Genomic DNA, 16,631 nt, shown 5'->3' with positions numbered 1-16,631 from the left:
ACAGATGCTATTTTAGTTAAGTTAATTTAATTTTTATTTAATTTGTATTTGTGTTTGTATTTAACTAAATTTTATATTGAAATGTGACTTGTATATATCAATAATTGTTAATGCAATATCCTCTCTTTTATATATGACGCTTCATTACATTATTATATTGTGCACAAATAAGGTAAAGTGTCTCTAGCACTGTAAAGCCACATTTCTATGTTTTCTCTGCGCTATACGTACATCTTAGGGGTTGTAAGTATACACGTAGGTCTGGTGCACATGCTACTGTTTCAGAGCTGGGATATGCACATAAATATTATTATCATTTATTAAGTGCTGACATTTTATGCAGCACTGTACATTGAGGGGTGAAATGAAAAGTCAAAAACAAGTTACATAGAATGAAACGAAACACAGGATACATTGAACATTACATACAAAGAAATGAATCAAAGCATACATGCATCTTTTCCCTGCATACTTTCTGAGTGCATAAGCATTCATGTCTAAGTAAGCCCCATTATGTGCATCCCATATGTGCTCAAACTCAGTCCTCAAGAGCTGCCAACAATTTTTTTTGTAGGATTTCTAATCATACACAGGTGAGTTAATCTATTTGACAATAATTATCCAACCTGTTTCTACTAATTCAAATCCTGAAACAATGACCTCTTGGCAGCTCTTGAAGACTGGGTTTGAGTACCTTTGCTATAGGAGATATACCAAATCCACAATCATCTCTTGCTCTAACACTAATTACTAATTGGATATGAATATATAAGTGGGGTATAGACACTCTACCTTCTCTCAATATAAAGCCTTATGCCTGTTTGATGTTTCAGATTTATATATGTCATATTATTGGTTACAACATTTTGTATCTTTTGAATCTGTACCCTGCCCAACATCCAGAAACCTTGTCCATTTAGCTGAGAGACATAAATAACCATTGTGATAAATATTTAGATACATTTGTACCTCAGGGGACAGATAATACTACATGGATCTATGAAGTGTCATGGATCCATGTATTTATTCACTTTCTAGACTTTATGGTAGGGTTTTCTATGATTCATGGCATCACCTGCATTATCAGATGCAGCAATTTCCCTACCAAGCAACCTCTTGGAAATCTCTTTCTCATAGTAACCATGGATTTGCTTATGTGTACATTTTTTTGTCACTGATACAGCAGAGAATCTTCCCAAATCCCTCCCTAGGTCTTTTACCATTCCCTAAATATGCTGTAACTAAACTGAGCTGTTAAGCCACCTCAAATTTCAGGAAGCTCAAACAATTTTGGATAATGTTCCCCCTGAGATCAATTTGGAGACAGAATCACTGTCAAAATAGTGGGACAATTGAAATACCTATGTCTCACTAGTTACTTGGGATCCTTTTAAACGCTACACTAGAAGACTTAGATATCAAATAAGAAAAATTACATAGTGGGAGGATAGCGCACATGCAAAACCAGTTCAGAAAAGGAGAGGAAAACTACAACACCCAAAACAAACTAGGTTACAGACCTGAAAAATGGCTCAGATGAAATCCCAAATATACTTATCATAAAAAAGCTCAAAAGAATGCATTATGCCATAAAAAAACAATATTCAGGGAGAGATATCATACAGGCACACTGTTAGCATTCCTGGCTGGGAAGCATAGATCACCACCTACCATTAGCTCTAGCTGTACTTTCCAGGGTAGCACGGTTATCACCAGAGGTAGAAGTGGGCCCGTCATCTTTTTACTCGTTTCTGGACCTACTCAACAAGATCACTGTGGACCAATCTCTTTGTGGGGAATGGGGTGATGTTGCATATGAGAAGACAAAGATACATACATAAAGGCTGTCTTTCTCTTACCAATATGTGAGTGTATATGCAATAGTGGTTCACTATATTGCCATTTTTTGGTTTTTATTTTCCACATTGGTGCAAGGAAATCAGAAATATTTCTTGTGTATGTGAAATTTGTCAATGTGTTATTTACAATTTCTTTATGGGTTGGTTGCTGTGGATTTGCATCACCATCATCACAGACCCCCATGTTTTGGTTTTGGATCTGGATTAACTTCGTGTTTTGGTTTTGGCAAAACCGCCCTCGCGTGTTTTGGTTTTGGTTTTGGATCCCAATATTTCTTCTAAAATCCCTATTTTATTTTTATTTTTTTTTGCTAAAATCACATAATTGGCTCTTTTTTTTGTTCCTACATTATTATTAATCTCAATAACATTAATTTCCAGTCATTTTCAGTCATTTTTTGTCGAGTGACAAGAACACTACTACCCCTCCTGTTTCTGTATGAGCAATGGCACTGGAGACTGGAGAGTGATAAGATCACTGCTACCCCTGTTTCTGTGTGAGCAATGGTGCTGAATCTCCTGGGAAGGGAGGTACTTATGGAATCCTAAACCTGCAAGATCCGACAACGCAACAATGACTTTTTGCCTCGATTCAGATCTGAGGACGCACGAAAATACCCAGCCGCCTCACGAGCTTACTCGGATCCCCTAAGTTTGGGGGAGGTCGGTTTACGGAAAACCGAGCCCGTGCATCTCTAGTTCTTATCTGCTGTCAAAAGTTTCTAGTTTATGTTAATATTTATCAATGAACTACTAATAACTGTAGTATTTAAAATTAACTAAATAAGTACACTATGGTCTCTTTCACTCCTCTGCTGCAAGTTGCCATGGTATGAGGGAGGTGCTTCGCTAACAGTGTAGACACAGAATGACTGACAGTCACTTGCTGCCATGTCCAAAGTAAACCCTATTACCTCCAAACTTAGCCCATGCAGATATATAGTACTTGTGAATCACTACAATTATTACTCTGTAAAATTGCTAGTTGCAGTTTAACTAACCATCTTCCCCACAAAATTTAGGATAACTGAAGTAATTTTTGAAGATCTTTTGTGGAAGAAAGGGTATTGGTGTACTATATTTTAGACAGCAGCATCATTTTGATCAGGTTGAAGCTTTATAATATTAAAACACAAACTTGGACCATACATTACTCTTTCTGCAGCAAATTGGAATATTCACTAAACTGAAGGTTTGAAAAAGTAGAGATGTTGCCTATAGCAACCAATCTCTTTCTTTCTGTCATTGTGTAGCATGTACTAAATAAAGGATAACAAGAAACTGATTGGTTGCTATAGGCAACATCTCCACTTTTTCAAATACGCAGTTTAATAAATATTCCAATTTGCTGCAGAAAGAGTAATGTATGGTCCAAGTTTGTGTTTTAATATTATGAACCCCTGAGGGATTCGAATGCCCAAGCAGGTAAATATTTTTACTTACTGCAATGATAGCAGGAGATAACCCAACATACATGGAGAAAATTACAAACATGTTATAAATGTTGAAGTCAAACAGGCTCTTTGGGACATAATCAAATTTATCCATAAATATCTAATTCACCCTAGCCCTAAAGAGGTGATAAAAGTGATAATATATAAAATATCCTGCTCAGAAAATGTTACTTTTAAGTTTGGTATACTTATCATATTATCGTAATAGGCTTCTAACCATGGCTACATCTTGCTGATAACCTCATTTGTAATTATAATTATTTCATAAATAGTGTTTTAGGGTTTCCTTGGATTGCCGATTTGCAAGTGATTGAGGTGATTAAAGATGGGTGACAGCAAGTAAATGCAGTCACTTTTAAATCATTTTAGCTGCCGCTGTTTGGTGTTTCTAAGGTTACATCTTGTGCAAATTCAAGCAAGGTTGCACTGAGCTGTGCAAGGTTTTTCATTTTCGTAGCAATTGTCTGGAAACTGCATTTGTTCTGATAAGGGCATAGGAAAGCGAGGACTAGCTTTACATTCATTTTTGCTTTATGGAAAGTGGATTTCTTTTTGTACTCGTATTCATTTTTAATCTGTTAAAAAATATTACTTTTCAGTTGTAAGTAGTCTATTAGTAATATAACACAACTATATTAACACTCTACTCTAGTAATACTTTAATGATACTACACTCATATTACTTTAATCACTTATTCTTAATTAATAACCATTGAGTTTATTTTAGAGTAAGCATTCCAATATAGTTTAAGCAAATTGTATTTAGTGAGTGTTCCATGATTAATAATGGACCCCTGTGTACAACATGTGCAAGAAGGAGCACTGGGAGATAAATAAATGCCTATGGTGGTGTGGAGGGAAGATGGTGTAAGTTTTCAAAGAACTTAGTACATTTCTTGGGATAGGTTGCATGTCGATAGAATACCATAGTGATGGTGCATTATCATGCTCTTACCGTAAAATCCATGGCCCTCTGTGTCCCTCGCATATTTAAGAAAGGCGTACAAAGGCTGAAGCTGGCATACATTAACATAATTGAAAAATGTCAGTGCTGTCAGCTCTGCTCCGAAGAACAGAACTGGACAGCGCATGTGTGGAGGGATCCCATGATCCCTCCCTGTCACTCACTGCTCTGTCTCTGCAACTATAGTTATAGCGGAGATCTTTGTGCGCATGTGCAGTGTTCAAAGAACTGCACATGCGCAATTGCAGTAAGAGGAGAAGTGAAGAAGACAAGGAGGAGATCCGGAGACAGCGCTTCCGAAGAGGGGGGTAAGTATGTTTTTTTTATCACAGAAACAGCAGTTTATCAGAACTGATGTTTCTGTGCTGGGTTGTACATAAATTTGAGAAATAGTTCAATCCTTATCAATGTGATAAGGATTGAAAGCTATTATTCCCTTTATGTGAACATTGATAAATGTGCCCCAAAGTATGTAGCTGTGCTGTAAGAGAAAATGGTTAGAAAGAAGAAGGGGATTTTAAAATGAGACCTGTGGGGGGGCAGAATAAATGTGCAAGACTGTGTAAACAGGGAACAGGGCTTAGCAAAGGAAAATGGGGGTGGGAGCAGAGGTTAGAAGAGGAGAAGAGGAGGTGCATAAATTTAAAACTGACACTAAATGTAATATGTATTATAAGAAATGTTATGATTTTTTTCCAAGGCAAAACAGTGTAAACAGTTGCACTAAAACTCAATTATTACAACCTGAGAGGGAAGCAAAGAAAAATGTGGTAATCCTCATGGGTGATGTAACTATCAAGACATAAATTGGGACAATGATACTGGTAGTATGGCAAAGGATGCCATTGTTTTACGTATGTTTAAAGACTTAGTACACCATTACATGTTATTTGTCTAACACTGGTGTAGTTCTATTAACACAAAATAAAGACAGGGTACCAAACCTAGATGGCATAACCATACATGTGCAAAAGGAGCTAAGTTCAGCAATTGATTGACCACTAATTTTTAATTCATTTATAGAATTTCTTATAACTTGGCCAGTACAAAAAAAATGGTAGAAGGTAGATTCAATCTTGATTAAATTATTATACAAGATCTGAGTCTGAAACATTTTGTAGAAAGTAATTTCATAGCAATGTCAGCACGGTTTTACTGATCATGCCTAACAAAGTATAATTTTGTTTTTATGAGGAGGCAAGTTAAACTGGATCTTGATAGTGCAATTGATGTGATATATTTGGTTTTGCAATACTGTTCTACCTAACAGTCTGGTAAATAAGATGAAAGTACTAGGTCTAGAGTAAAAGTATGTACATGGGTAAAGCGCTACGGAATTTGCTGGCGCTATATAAATAAATGTTGATGATGATGGGTAGACAGCTGGTTGAAAAAAGCAGTTATAAAAGGAACACATTCAGTCTGTCTAATATATTAGCGGGATTAGTTTTGGGCTCTGTCTTTTTCAATATTTTTATAAATAGATTTATTGATGGCCTAGAAAGTAAGGTGCCCATATTGGCTGATGTCATTAAGCTATGTAGGTTTATTACAGCAGAACAAGATAACTACAGTAGCTACAAAAATATTAAATGGCAATTAAATTAAATGTAGATAAATGTAAGGCCATGGTAATAACGTTGCTACTTACACATTAAATGGAATGCATTTAGGAAAAATTATATGGAAAAAGATGTAGGAAATCTAAAAGACAGAAACTGAATAGCAGTACACTGTACGGTGCAATGGCTGCAAAGGCAAATGAATAAATAACGGCACATGGGGCATACATAGTATTACAATTGTATAAATCAGTATATTTAGAACACGTTTTGAATATGGTGCAACAGTTTTGAGCAACTCAATGTAAAAAGGATTTCAGAGGGTTCAGAGGATGGGAAGGTTTAAATCATAAAGAACAATTGAAAAAACTAGATGTAAACTTTACTAAAAAAAATGCAATTTTCAATCTGACAGATTTACTAAAACCAAAGCCCTACAAAACCGCCAGAAAAGCGATGTTTTACAAGGTGCCACTTTCAAAATCTCGGAACTTATTTTTTTTTTGCTATGAAGAAAAAACATAGTGCTACTGTTTGCTTTGTAAAACCACCTAAAAAAAGTGTCTGTAAGAGGCTCAAACTGTCAAACCACATGTGGTTAGAGTTATTATGACTCTCAGTCCTTACAATACAAAATAAATAAAATGTAAAAAAAAACCTCCCCTTCAGTAACGGACCAGGCTACTTGACATCTGGTTGGTCCTCTAAGGTGGGGCAGCCCTGTAACAGCCCCTTTTAACAGACAGCCACTCTCAGAGGAGGCCACTATCTAAAGCTATTCCTGGACTTGAGAAAATTTTCAGGGTAAAGGGAAAAGAGTGAGAGCAGGAATTTGATCCTGGGAAGAATTCCAGCGTTGAGGTCTAGGCTTCTGCTGATACATCTGCAGCTCAGAAGAACTCCAAGGGTCTTGGATAAGTCAGCACATCCAGGTGACTGAAGCTCATTAAGCTAGTGGGGTAAGGAACAGAAAATGTGCCTGGCATTTATGTGCTGTTTGTATCTAGTTTTTTAGTGTTGTTTTTCTTACAATAAATGTACTGCTGTACTTTTCTAACTGCATTTGCCTGAGTGACTATAAGAACCCTAGAAGATACTGAATAGGCTTACCTGGAATAGTAAGGCACCCTTGGGTGGCCAGCCAATGTGAAGTGGGTATAATTGGACCACAAAAACCTGGTATCTTCACAGACAAGCAGCTAATCAGAAGTGGCCTCTCACCTGATAGATAAGAGATCGCTCAGGATTAGCTGTCAGTGCTCAGGCCCCCTCTAAAGGAATTCATTAAAACATAAAGTTTTTATGGCAACTTCACTAACAGAATTTAAAAATGGGTTGGATGCCTTTCTTACAAGAAATATTATGTGTAGATAATTAAATAACTAAATAATTAGCAAAGGAAATTTGGGGTCGGATTAATCCACTGATTAATCCAGGCAATGTATCTGCTTGTAACGTTTGAGGCCAGCAAGCATTTTTTTCTTCCCCTCAAAGACTATTTAGCAACTGTTATAGGTTTTGGATCTGAATCTGGATCAACACAATTGGACTTTAGGAGAGGCTCAGCTTGATGGACCTGTGGTATTTTTCAACCTTACCATGTAACATTTGAGCAAAATTGATGAATATAGTCTCATCAATGAATGAGAGAACTGTACATCCAGTGTACAATCATGCTCAGCATTCAGGCAGAAGATATAAGCATATGGCTCACACAACACCATGATACTGTTCCACTAGCAACAAATCAGCTATTTTTAATGGCTGCTGTAAAAAGTCAGATAGGCATTTCCACTGTCTTTTCATGCAATCTCTACTGGAAAACTGATAAGTTTTGTCCTTTGAAACTCATCCTAGCTCAAAACTGGACATTCTGAAGGAATTGAATGCCAATGGATCTTACCATTTTTTCCCCAAAAAAAAGTGTGATGGAGGAGTTCAATCCTTCTAGATGTTTGTCACAAGTGACTTGGTATTTATTTGTTAGTTATGTTCTAATGAAAAATGATTCATCCAATGTGATTAATCTGGGTCACAATACAATAGAAGCTGTACTAAAACAACTCTATCATACCAGCACACACAATCATTGAAACTTGTACAAACAGCTGCACTTTATCCTTATGCTCTATATACTATTTATCATTTGCTTGCCTCAACAAATTCAAAATTGTTCAGACAAAAGATAGACTCACTAAGCATCAGGACAAGTGCCCAATGTTGACACACACATAGGTGTCCAAATTGAATGAGATCTGGTCATCGATTTCTACGTTTGAGTGGCCATATAACTTCTAGCATCATTGGGGTCACTTAGTATAGTCAAAAGATGAACACATGTGCAAGCTAGTTATTGCAATTTACATGATATTGTTGTCAATAGCAAACGAAGTAAACATTCAGGGTCTGATTCATGATCAGATATAAAGGAGCATGGAACTTGAGCATAGTCGACTGTATTCATATCAAAGCGGATCACAAGATATGTTTTGATATTTATCTGGGTGTAAGTATGCTCTGTCTTAAGGCTACTTGCCATATGTAGACAGACAGAATAGACTGCTTTATATGTGTATGTACACTATAAGGTCACATCAGAACAGGAAAAAAAAATGATAACTAAATAAACTTTTTTGTACATTGAATACATAGAGATGCTTTTAATGCATTCCGCACATACAATGCCTTTTTATAGTTTATATTACTTGCATACACACGTTATGTGCTAGCTAGAAACTCGCATATATCTAGTTTTTAAAGAAAAGACAATGCCATATCAGTTATCACTATCAGTCAGCACTTACAGCTGCCCTGTAGCTGATGCAAATGATACTGTTGAAGTCAAGTGTACTTACAAGAAACTCAGAACTTGAATCTGCTGCATCTGCATTGGAACGCTCTTGGCACGCTCTATGTTAGTTCGTCCCTTCCCTCCGTAGGTCCACCTCTAAAGTCATAGACAGTCATGTCATTTACATTCAGACATGAGTTGCACGCAAGTGTGTTCTTGGTCTAAGGTTCTTTTCAGAAGATGCACAGCGCAATTTCATGCAAGATAATGGACTTACATGTCCGATACATCAGCATAAAGCATCACCACTGTCATAGTTGGAGTAAATAAATATCATAGCTATACAAAAATATTAATAGTAATAAAATACTCAAACAAAGTTAGTGCCACCAAGAAAATCATTAGGGTAACTCTTTTTCAGTTTTCATCTTATTCATTCTGAACCTAACTAATTTCTGAAACCCAATTTTAGATGTAATGATTTATTCACCATGAGTTACACTGTACTTTCACAAGGCAAGTACTGTATATTATTTTTATTAACATATACCTGTAAGAACTGAGATACTTGTACAATATAGTATCAAAATATGCTAAACAATTAGATTATTGTTGTGGTATAAAATTACTTTGCAAAGGATCATGGGACCAACCATGACACAGTTTTAGGGTTACAAACCCATTCTCTAGTTAAGTAATGTTCCAGCACTGATAATAGACAGTTTTACTTAACAGAAAAATAGAAAACCAGTGGTCCCTGGAAGATAAAGTCAAACTATAAAAACAAAATTATGTAATACAGAACCTAATTTACCTCCAGTAATCAACAACTGTAGAATCCTCTCCGTGGAAGCATGCAGTGTATATTATTCCTGTAGACAAAGCTGTCTGTAGAGATTGACAAACTATTTCATATCACTTAAGAATTTGTCACACCTGGGCATAGGAACTGGCATAACATATAGCAGATCTTTAAAATATAGGAAACATTTTTGTTTTCTTTTTTACTTGCTTGAATAAGCAGCCAATTGGGTAGACGCTGATGTCAATATATAACTTGCTAATTGATTTCTTCCGCTAGGATCCATTCACTGGTAGGTGTGTTGTGTACAGTCTCGCACACAGTGGACGAAGACTAGACTACATATATATGGGAGCCCTTTTGTATTGTGTTTCCACGCTCAACAGCAGTAACTGTTGGTGGAACTGTTCTACTGCCGCTGCACCACTTTCTCTGCACGTGACAATACAATTGCTTCAACATACTACCCTATGAATTGCCTTCTGTCATTCTACGCTATTCAGAAGAGTATACACTGGGGGATATATTTACTATGCCGCGGTTTCATAGAACCACCAATTCCCAGCGCTTTAAAGGCATTTTTTAAAACAGAACTTTCATTAAAGACCTAGCCCATGGGGTTTTGTCTTTAATAAAATTGCCATTTGAAGAAAATGCCTCAAAATTGCCGGCGATTCTACGGAACCGTCGCATAGTAAATTTACCCCTGGGATGCATTAATATTCAGAGGTCTTAACCTGCATTAATATTCAACGATCCTGAGACTAAATCTACATCCAGGTAAGCACTACGATTTATTTCCAATGCAAGCACTTTTGATATACGTCAGTGTATGTGCTACGTACATATATATTATCCCTAATTCCATATATTATATTTATGTAATGAACATGGAAGTGTGCTCTTGAGGGGGAAGGGATATGGTGGTGTCCAAGCACTTGAAAATCACTAGGCAGTCCCCTATCCAGTTTTGCCCCTCCCCCCTCAATGAACTAGACACATGAACATTTTATCCCTCTGAAAACTTCCCTGCTGCAAACCAAGCACCTTGAGTTACATTTTTACCATTTGTTCTCTGCACCATTACCACCCCCAATCTTAACCCCACTTTACCACAGCTGTAAAAAATATGGAGATTGAAATAAATCAGCCTCAATTTAACCCATGGTTACATATGTAAAACATGTTAATAATAAATATTAGCATACAAAATAAAAAGCCACCCAAAAATAATGTGCAAAATGAACCTAGCTCCAATCCTGCACCTCTGCTTCTATAGGCTTGTGCCTATGTAGCTTTTCCCTACATTCAGGCCTGGATTCTGTATAAATGTATCTGGGAAAAAATGGATTTGGTTGAAAATGTTGGAAAGATTTGAAGATATTAGAATGATGGGAAGTCAGACAGTCACAAAGTCTCATAACTTTCAATGCTAAAGCTTTTCTTATTAGTTCACAACAAATTCCATTATACCGCAACCCTAAGTATCCGTATCCTGGAAGACAATGGGTAAGCTGACAGTGACTGATTGTGTGTTCTTTTATGAAATATGGTAGAATTAATTTCAGGGCATAATAAAAGACTAAATGCCTAGGAATGTTACACTGAAAGTCGTTTTGTCTTTGAGAAGTCTTCTTGATCACATAAGGCTTCTATGCATTCAACTTTAACAGGCTGCAGTATAACAAACAAGAGGGGCTACTAGAGAGCACAGGGGGTGGACTCCTCATTTCCCTCCTCATTGACACTGACCCTGATTACTTGTGAAGTCGCGCTCAACAGTGCCATCACATACACCTAAAAAAACTATAACTTAATAGCTTATCTCTTTTCAGCTTTCTCTTACTATACCCATTCGTTTCCATGCCTGGCATGGTAGAAGAGCAAGGGTTAATCCCTGACTGGACGTGAAGTTGACAGATTCTGTACACTGACATCTCCCTGCAGACGTGCTCCCCTTTCTGATCTCCAAGACTTCTGATATTCAAAAATAAATTTGTCAAAATTCTGTCTGTATGACAAGATTGTATTCTGTATGTATTGCGACTGTTTCTTTTTGAAATACGGCAGATTTAATTGGCTTATTTTTGTAAATTTATCAATCCTCCAAAAACATTATTTCTAACTAAAATGTCAGTAATCCAGGTGGACCAGTAAACACATTAGAGATGGTTGTCTTGTAAGATGATCTTCAGTCTCTTCTATATTTCATGTTGTTTCCATGTAGTTTGCTGACTTAGATGAACAAGGCCATCTTAACAACATTATGGGCCCCCGGGCAAAGCAGTGCACCGTGGCCCCTAGATTTAGATATAGATATAGATATATAGATGTATACAGATACAGATACAGATATAGATATAGATATATAGAGATAGAGATAGATAGATGTACTTGCTCAGTGACTCTTGTAGGTTTTTTTTGCAGGTTTTTTTCTTTTGCAGGATTATTTATTCTTTATTAAGAGCCCTGCCTATGGGGCCCCCTTGCCCATGGGGCCCCCGGGCAGCTGCCCATCGTGCCCAATGGAAAAGATGGCCCTGTAGATGAACAGGCACATGATCCACATAAGCATGGGAAATAGAATTGTGACATGGGGTCATATTTATTAATTACAGGGGATTTTACCCATTAATAATCATCTGTCATTGCAACAATAACAGATGATTTTTTTTGGCACCATTTATTAAAAACTCATCCTGGATCAGCTGGACAGCGCGTCCTATAAGAGGATGTCCCGGCGAAGATTTCACTTCTCTTAAAAGTCCTGTTGTCTGGCTCTTCTCTCTGGTCACTAAGGAAAAGCTTTGTGCATGAGTGATCTAAGGTCATTTATGCGCAGAGACATACTTGCGATAGCAACCAGAGGGGAGAGCAGGTAACCTGCGTGAGGGATACCAATATCCCTCTACTGCAATGCTCTCTCCATAGGCTTCAAGGGCTACTGCCATCCTCACACGGCATTAGCTACTGCAGACAAGTTCCGAAAATCTTTGATTTTCGAACCTTGTTAAATCATGCAAAACCGCAGACCCCGTAGAAACCTATGGGGAGTGGTTTTGCGCACACTGTCAGGGGGGGATCGCAATAGATATCTCCAATATCTGCTGCGGTCCTATGGTTATAAATAAAAACAGCAATTCCTTGTATAATACAAATGATTATACTTGTATAACACTTGCAGTAATGCACAGCATAGAAGGCTACTGTACAGGTCTATGACAGTACAAAATACTGTATCTGAGTACATTTTAAGTGGTATACTAAGATAAACGTTAGTAAAAAATCAGAGAAGAAGGTCATTGAAAAGCATTAAGCATTTAAATAACATAAATTCTGTGAAAGTGAAATACAAGGAATGTAAAAGAGGATTTGACTATATTATTATCATTATTATGCTCCAAAGTATTCCAGTATTCAGTCATACAAATAAATAATACTAATCTGTTCGAATCAATGCGACTAGTGAAAGCCTATACAAAAGAATTCCTTTGTTAGTTGGAGATTCTAGGTGATAATGATGCACTTTAAGAAGAGGATATAAAAGGATAATCATTACCTTTTGTGAATAAAACCCATAGCTAAACCATTATGAAATATTGCTAATACAATAAAGGATATTTGAGTGTACAACAGACCTTTGAACAGGCAGCAGAAAGTGCAACAACCAGGATGCACAAGACCGTAGAGAAACACATAGGTGGTGTCCAAGAGAACAAGGAACCATACACACATTATTCACTATGGTTACAAGCAGATCATCCCAGAGTCGAGAACAGATAATTTATTGAAAATCAATTCTGGGGCCACACAAGGTTGCTATTCTACAGCTTACAAGGAGATGAATGTGTTCTGCGAATAATTGGGGGGATCTCTAGTTACAAGCAGAATAGTAGTGCAACATGCAAAACAATATTCTTTAATCACAAAAGGAAACAAACTAATTATATTTGGCAGCCTTTTGCAATAAACTAAGTTAATTCCATCACCAGCCTCCCCACTGTGTCCCTGATTTTAGTGTATTCATAAACTAAAGATTGATGAGGATTGGCTGACCAGGAGACATATATTAGTTATACTGCTTATTTACTTTGACCTTGCTTTTATGGATATTGATTTGTTCATGCTTGCTTCAGTGCACCATCTAACACATTAAGTTATAGTAAGAACTGGAAAGGGGTTCATTTCATTTTGTATGGTAAATTGGTTATGAAGTTGTGTGTAATGATATCATGATATCTATGATAGCTAGTTTGGTGCCAGTAGGCCTGGGTCACTCAATGCTTTCTTACCAAATACATATACAGTATTCAAATGACACCTTATGACTCTAAATGGGCAAAAAAGCATATGGTAATCCATTGCCCATAAATAGGTAACCCCTCTGATCTCTGATATATATATATATATATATATATATATATATATATATATATATATATATATATATATTCAAAAGTGACCCAGTCAGGTGTTATTTTTTGTGTGTTGCCACAATATATATACCCCATTAATTATGTGTATGTTAGTATAATATATTCCATACAATATAATGTTTGGACCTGAGGGGAAACAAATTATTACTGATAGGATGCTGTTAACGTACAGAGCACCAGTTATAGTCTATCACAGAACACAGTGAACCAACAATACTTCCAATTCTAGCATATTGTTTCTACTTACCTGCTAGTAGCTAATTGTCAAATGCTTTACACTCAAATTAAACTTACACAGAGTTGGTCACTATTAGTTACAAACCACATAATCCTTGTCATGTTTCATTATAGCTTTGTAAACAAATGAAGTTCAAGCCTGCAGGGGTGTGTGAGTGTATGTCTCCTTTTTAGAATAATTGCGTAAATACATATGTCTCACATAGGTAGTTGGTTAGACTTCCCTAATAATATTACCTCAAACCTCCTAGCTATACTATACTGTTCACTTTAAGGTTTAACTTTGTTAAACCTTAAAGTGAACTTGTCATTAAAAGCTAAGTCTACCCAAAACTAACATTTTACCTCCCATGGGTATCTCTCATGGGAGGGTACTTGACAGCATTACTAAAAGTTTGAACAAAAAAACTAGTTAAGACAATTTGATTAGACTATGAATCCAGTCAGATTCACAGATCAGGGAAAAATAGGCACAATACATTTTGTTGTTTTACAAATATTTCCTTTTTCCACCCTACACAACATTTTTACTTTTAAAGTGGAATTGTCCTTAAAATAATATTTCCAACCATTGCCACACATTTTGTTGTATCATCCCAGATTTTCCTTCCAGATATGCTTGACATGTTGATCAATTTTCTCTATCTCCTGTGCCACTTGCATTGTATGCAAATGAAAAAGGATATAATGGATAACCCATGTCAAGATAGCTTTGGAGAGAAAAATGAAAAGGAAGCCAGAAAAGTGAATGCATTTTCAGTATGCAAATACACTATTGTGGTTCTGTGTTAGTATGACACATATACAGTATTGTAGTACCTTATCACCACTATAGTTTCAATGCATGGAGACACAACATGCTACAAAATCCAGAACTACACTAACAAAATATTATTAACTACTGACTAGAGCTCTATATCAAGCTAAAGGTAATGAAAAGGAGAAAAATACCCTATTGCTTACAGTAAAATGGCCTCATATTTTTTTTCGGGTAGACTATTCATAGATTATACTGATCACACAGGAATCCGTGTTCGTACATAACATGGTCCAATGTACATGCACGGTTCAGTAGTGTTGTATGTTGTTGTCATTAACCTCTAAGATTTTCAACACAGAGGTCACGTCCCATTTTACACAGAAGGTCCAGGCCCATCACACTATCCGATATCTATATTTCGCCTGTATAATATATACGTCCGATGCTCTCTAGATTTACATAACAGCTGATAGCACTCATCTGAGCACAGGGACCAGCGTTGCAGGACCAGAGACAGCTCCGTATCAAAACATATCAACCAGCTAAAGAAAAAACCTGCTTTAGTCGTCGCCATATGTTATACACAGACAAATACACAGAAATGAACGCGTTCTTTAACCATATCAGAAAGCATGTGTCAATACATGTGTTCTAATGCTGAACACATCCAGCTGTATTCGTGCCTGGCAGCTATGAATGTGGGCACGTCTGAATTGTGGGTGCCCAACACGTTAATCTTGTGCTCATTCCTGTGGATGCAAAATGCGTTGTTTTAAATTTGTACACGTGTATCGGCGTCTGAATTTATAATCATCTTACGTGCGCTGTATTTAATCAGATGGTTCTGTTTAATGAGACACATGCAATTATTTTAAAGTGAGTGTGTGCGCTGTACATGGACGTGTATACTGATGTTTGTGGACGCAGGTAGGTTATTAATCACATACCTGTATGTGTCTGTATTGTAGACGTGTGCGTTTGATTGGTGGGTCTGCATTGAATGTTTGTGCATGTAGATGTATGTGATAAGCATGTTCAGCTACCCAAGCCTGACATCGTAAAGCTTACAGTACTTGCCTGCTGTCAGTGTGCCTCTCTGGCAAAGAATAGGTATCCAAGTGCAGTTATTATCCGAGGTAGGTACCTCTGGGTGCTGTTAACATGCTGATGCTGCTGACTGTGTAATCTTGGATTGTCAGCAGTCCTTGTCATGCTCAGACAGAAAACAACCTTCCTTTCTAGAGATCCCAAGCATTAAAAAGGCAGTGGTTATTGAACGTGCTGGCTATTTTCCTCCTTGTACTTATGCAGACAAGATGATGACTGGAGCAGGAAAAATAGAGGGGTTGTGTAGGGGGATGGGAGATGGGATGTAATGAATGAGGAAAGAGCTGGGAGGAGTTGGCTGCACAGCTCGGATTTTTTAGCCCTGTATCCTATGAGATTCGGGAGCAGGAGGCAGAATTGAGGTGGGACATGATAAAGACAAACTGAACCCATCAGCGCAGGCTACCTTAATTGCCAAAATATGTGTCATGGCTAGGAGACAAAGAGGAGTCAGGATCTGGAGAGACGATATTCAAGTAGTAAAGTGGTGGTGAGGGTTACTGTGATCTGTGAGACCAGAGGATGGGCATCATTACAGAATATAGATACAGCAGAGAGACGGAAACATGGCTTCAGAGGAAAGAGAGGTAGGCAGAGAAGAGGCATTATGGCCATTTGTTTTTTATATATAGATAATGAAGTATGGGTAGCACGTCGCA

General features: G+C 37.1%; 1 protein-coding gene across 2 annotated transcripts in view; it reads right to left on the bottom strand.

The window, feature by feature from the left end:
• BRINP1 (BMP/retinoic acid inducible neural specific 1) overlaps positions 1-16,308 on the bottom strand; it is a 236,140-nt gene extending 219,832 nt beyond the window's left edge. For both annotated transcript variants that reach the window (XM_075184697.1, XM_075184698.1), the window contains exon 1: positions 15,943-16,308. The gene's annotated coding sequence lies outside the window, so the exon portion shown is untranslated. The remainder of the gene's footprint in view (positions 1-15,942) is intronic.
• Between the last annotated feature and the right edge of the window lie 323 nt (positions 16,309-16,631).

Source organism: Mixophyes fleayi, chromosome 9 (genome assembly GCF_038048845.1).
Source record: "Mixophyes fleayi isolate aMixFle1 chromosome 9, aMixFle1.hap1, whole genome shotgun sequence".
Taxonomy (NCBI): domain Eukaryota; kingdom Metazoa; phylum Chordata; class Amphibia; order Anura; family Limnodynastidae; genus Mixophyes; species Mixophyes fleayi.
Note: the sequence above shows the minus strand (reverse complement) of the source record. Positions and strands in the feature narration are given on the sequence as shown.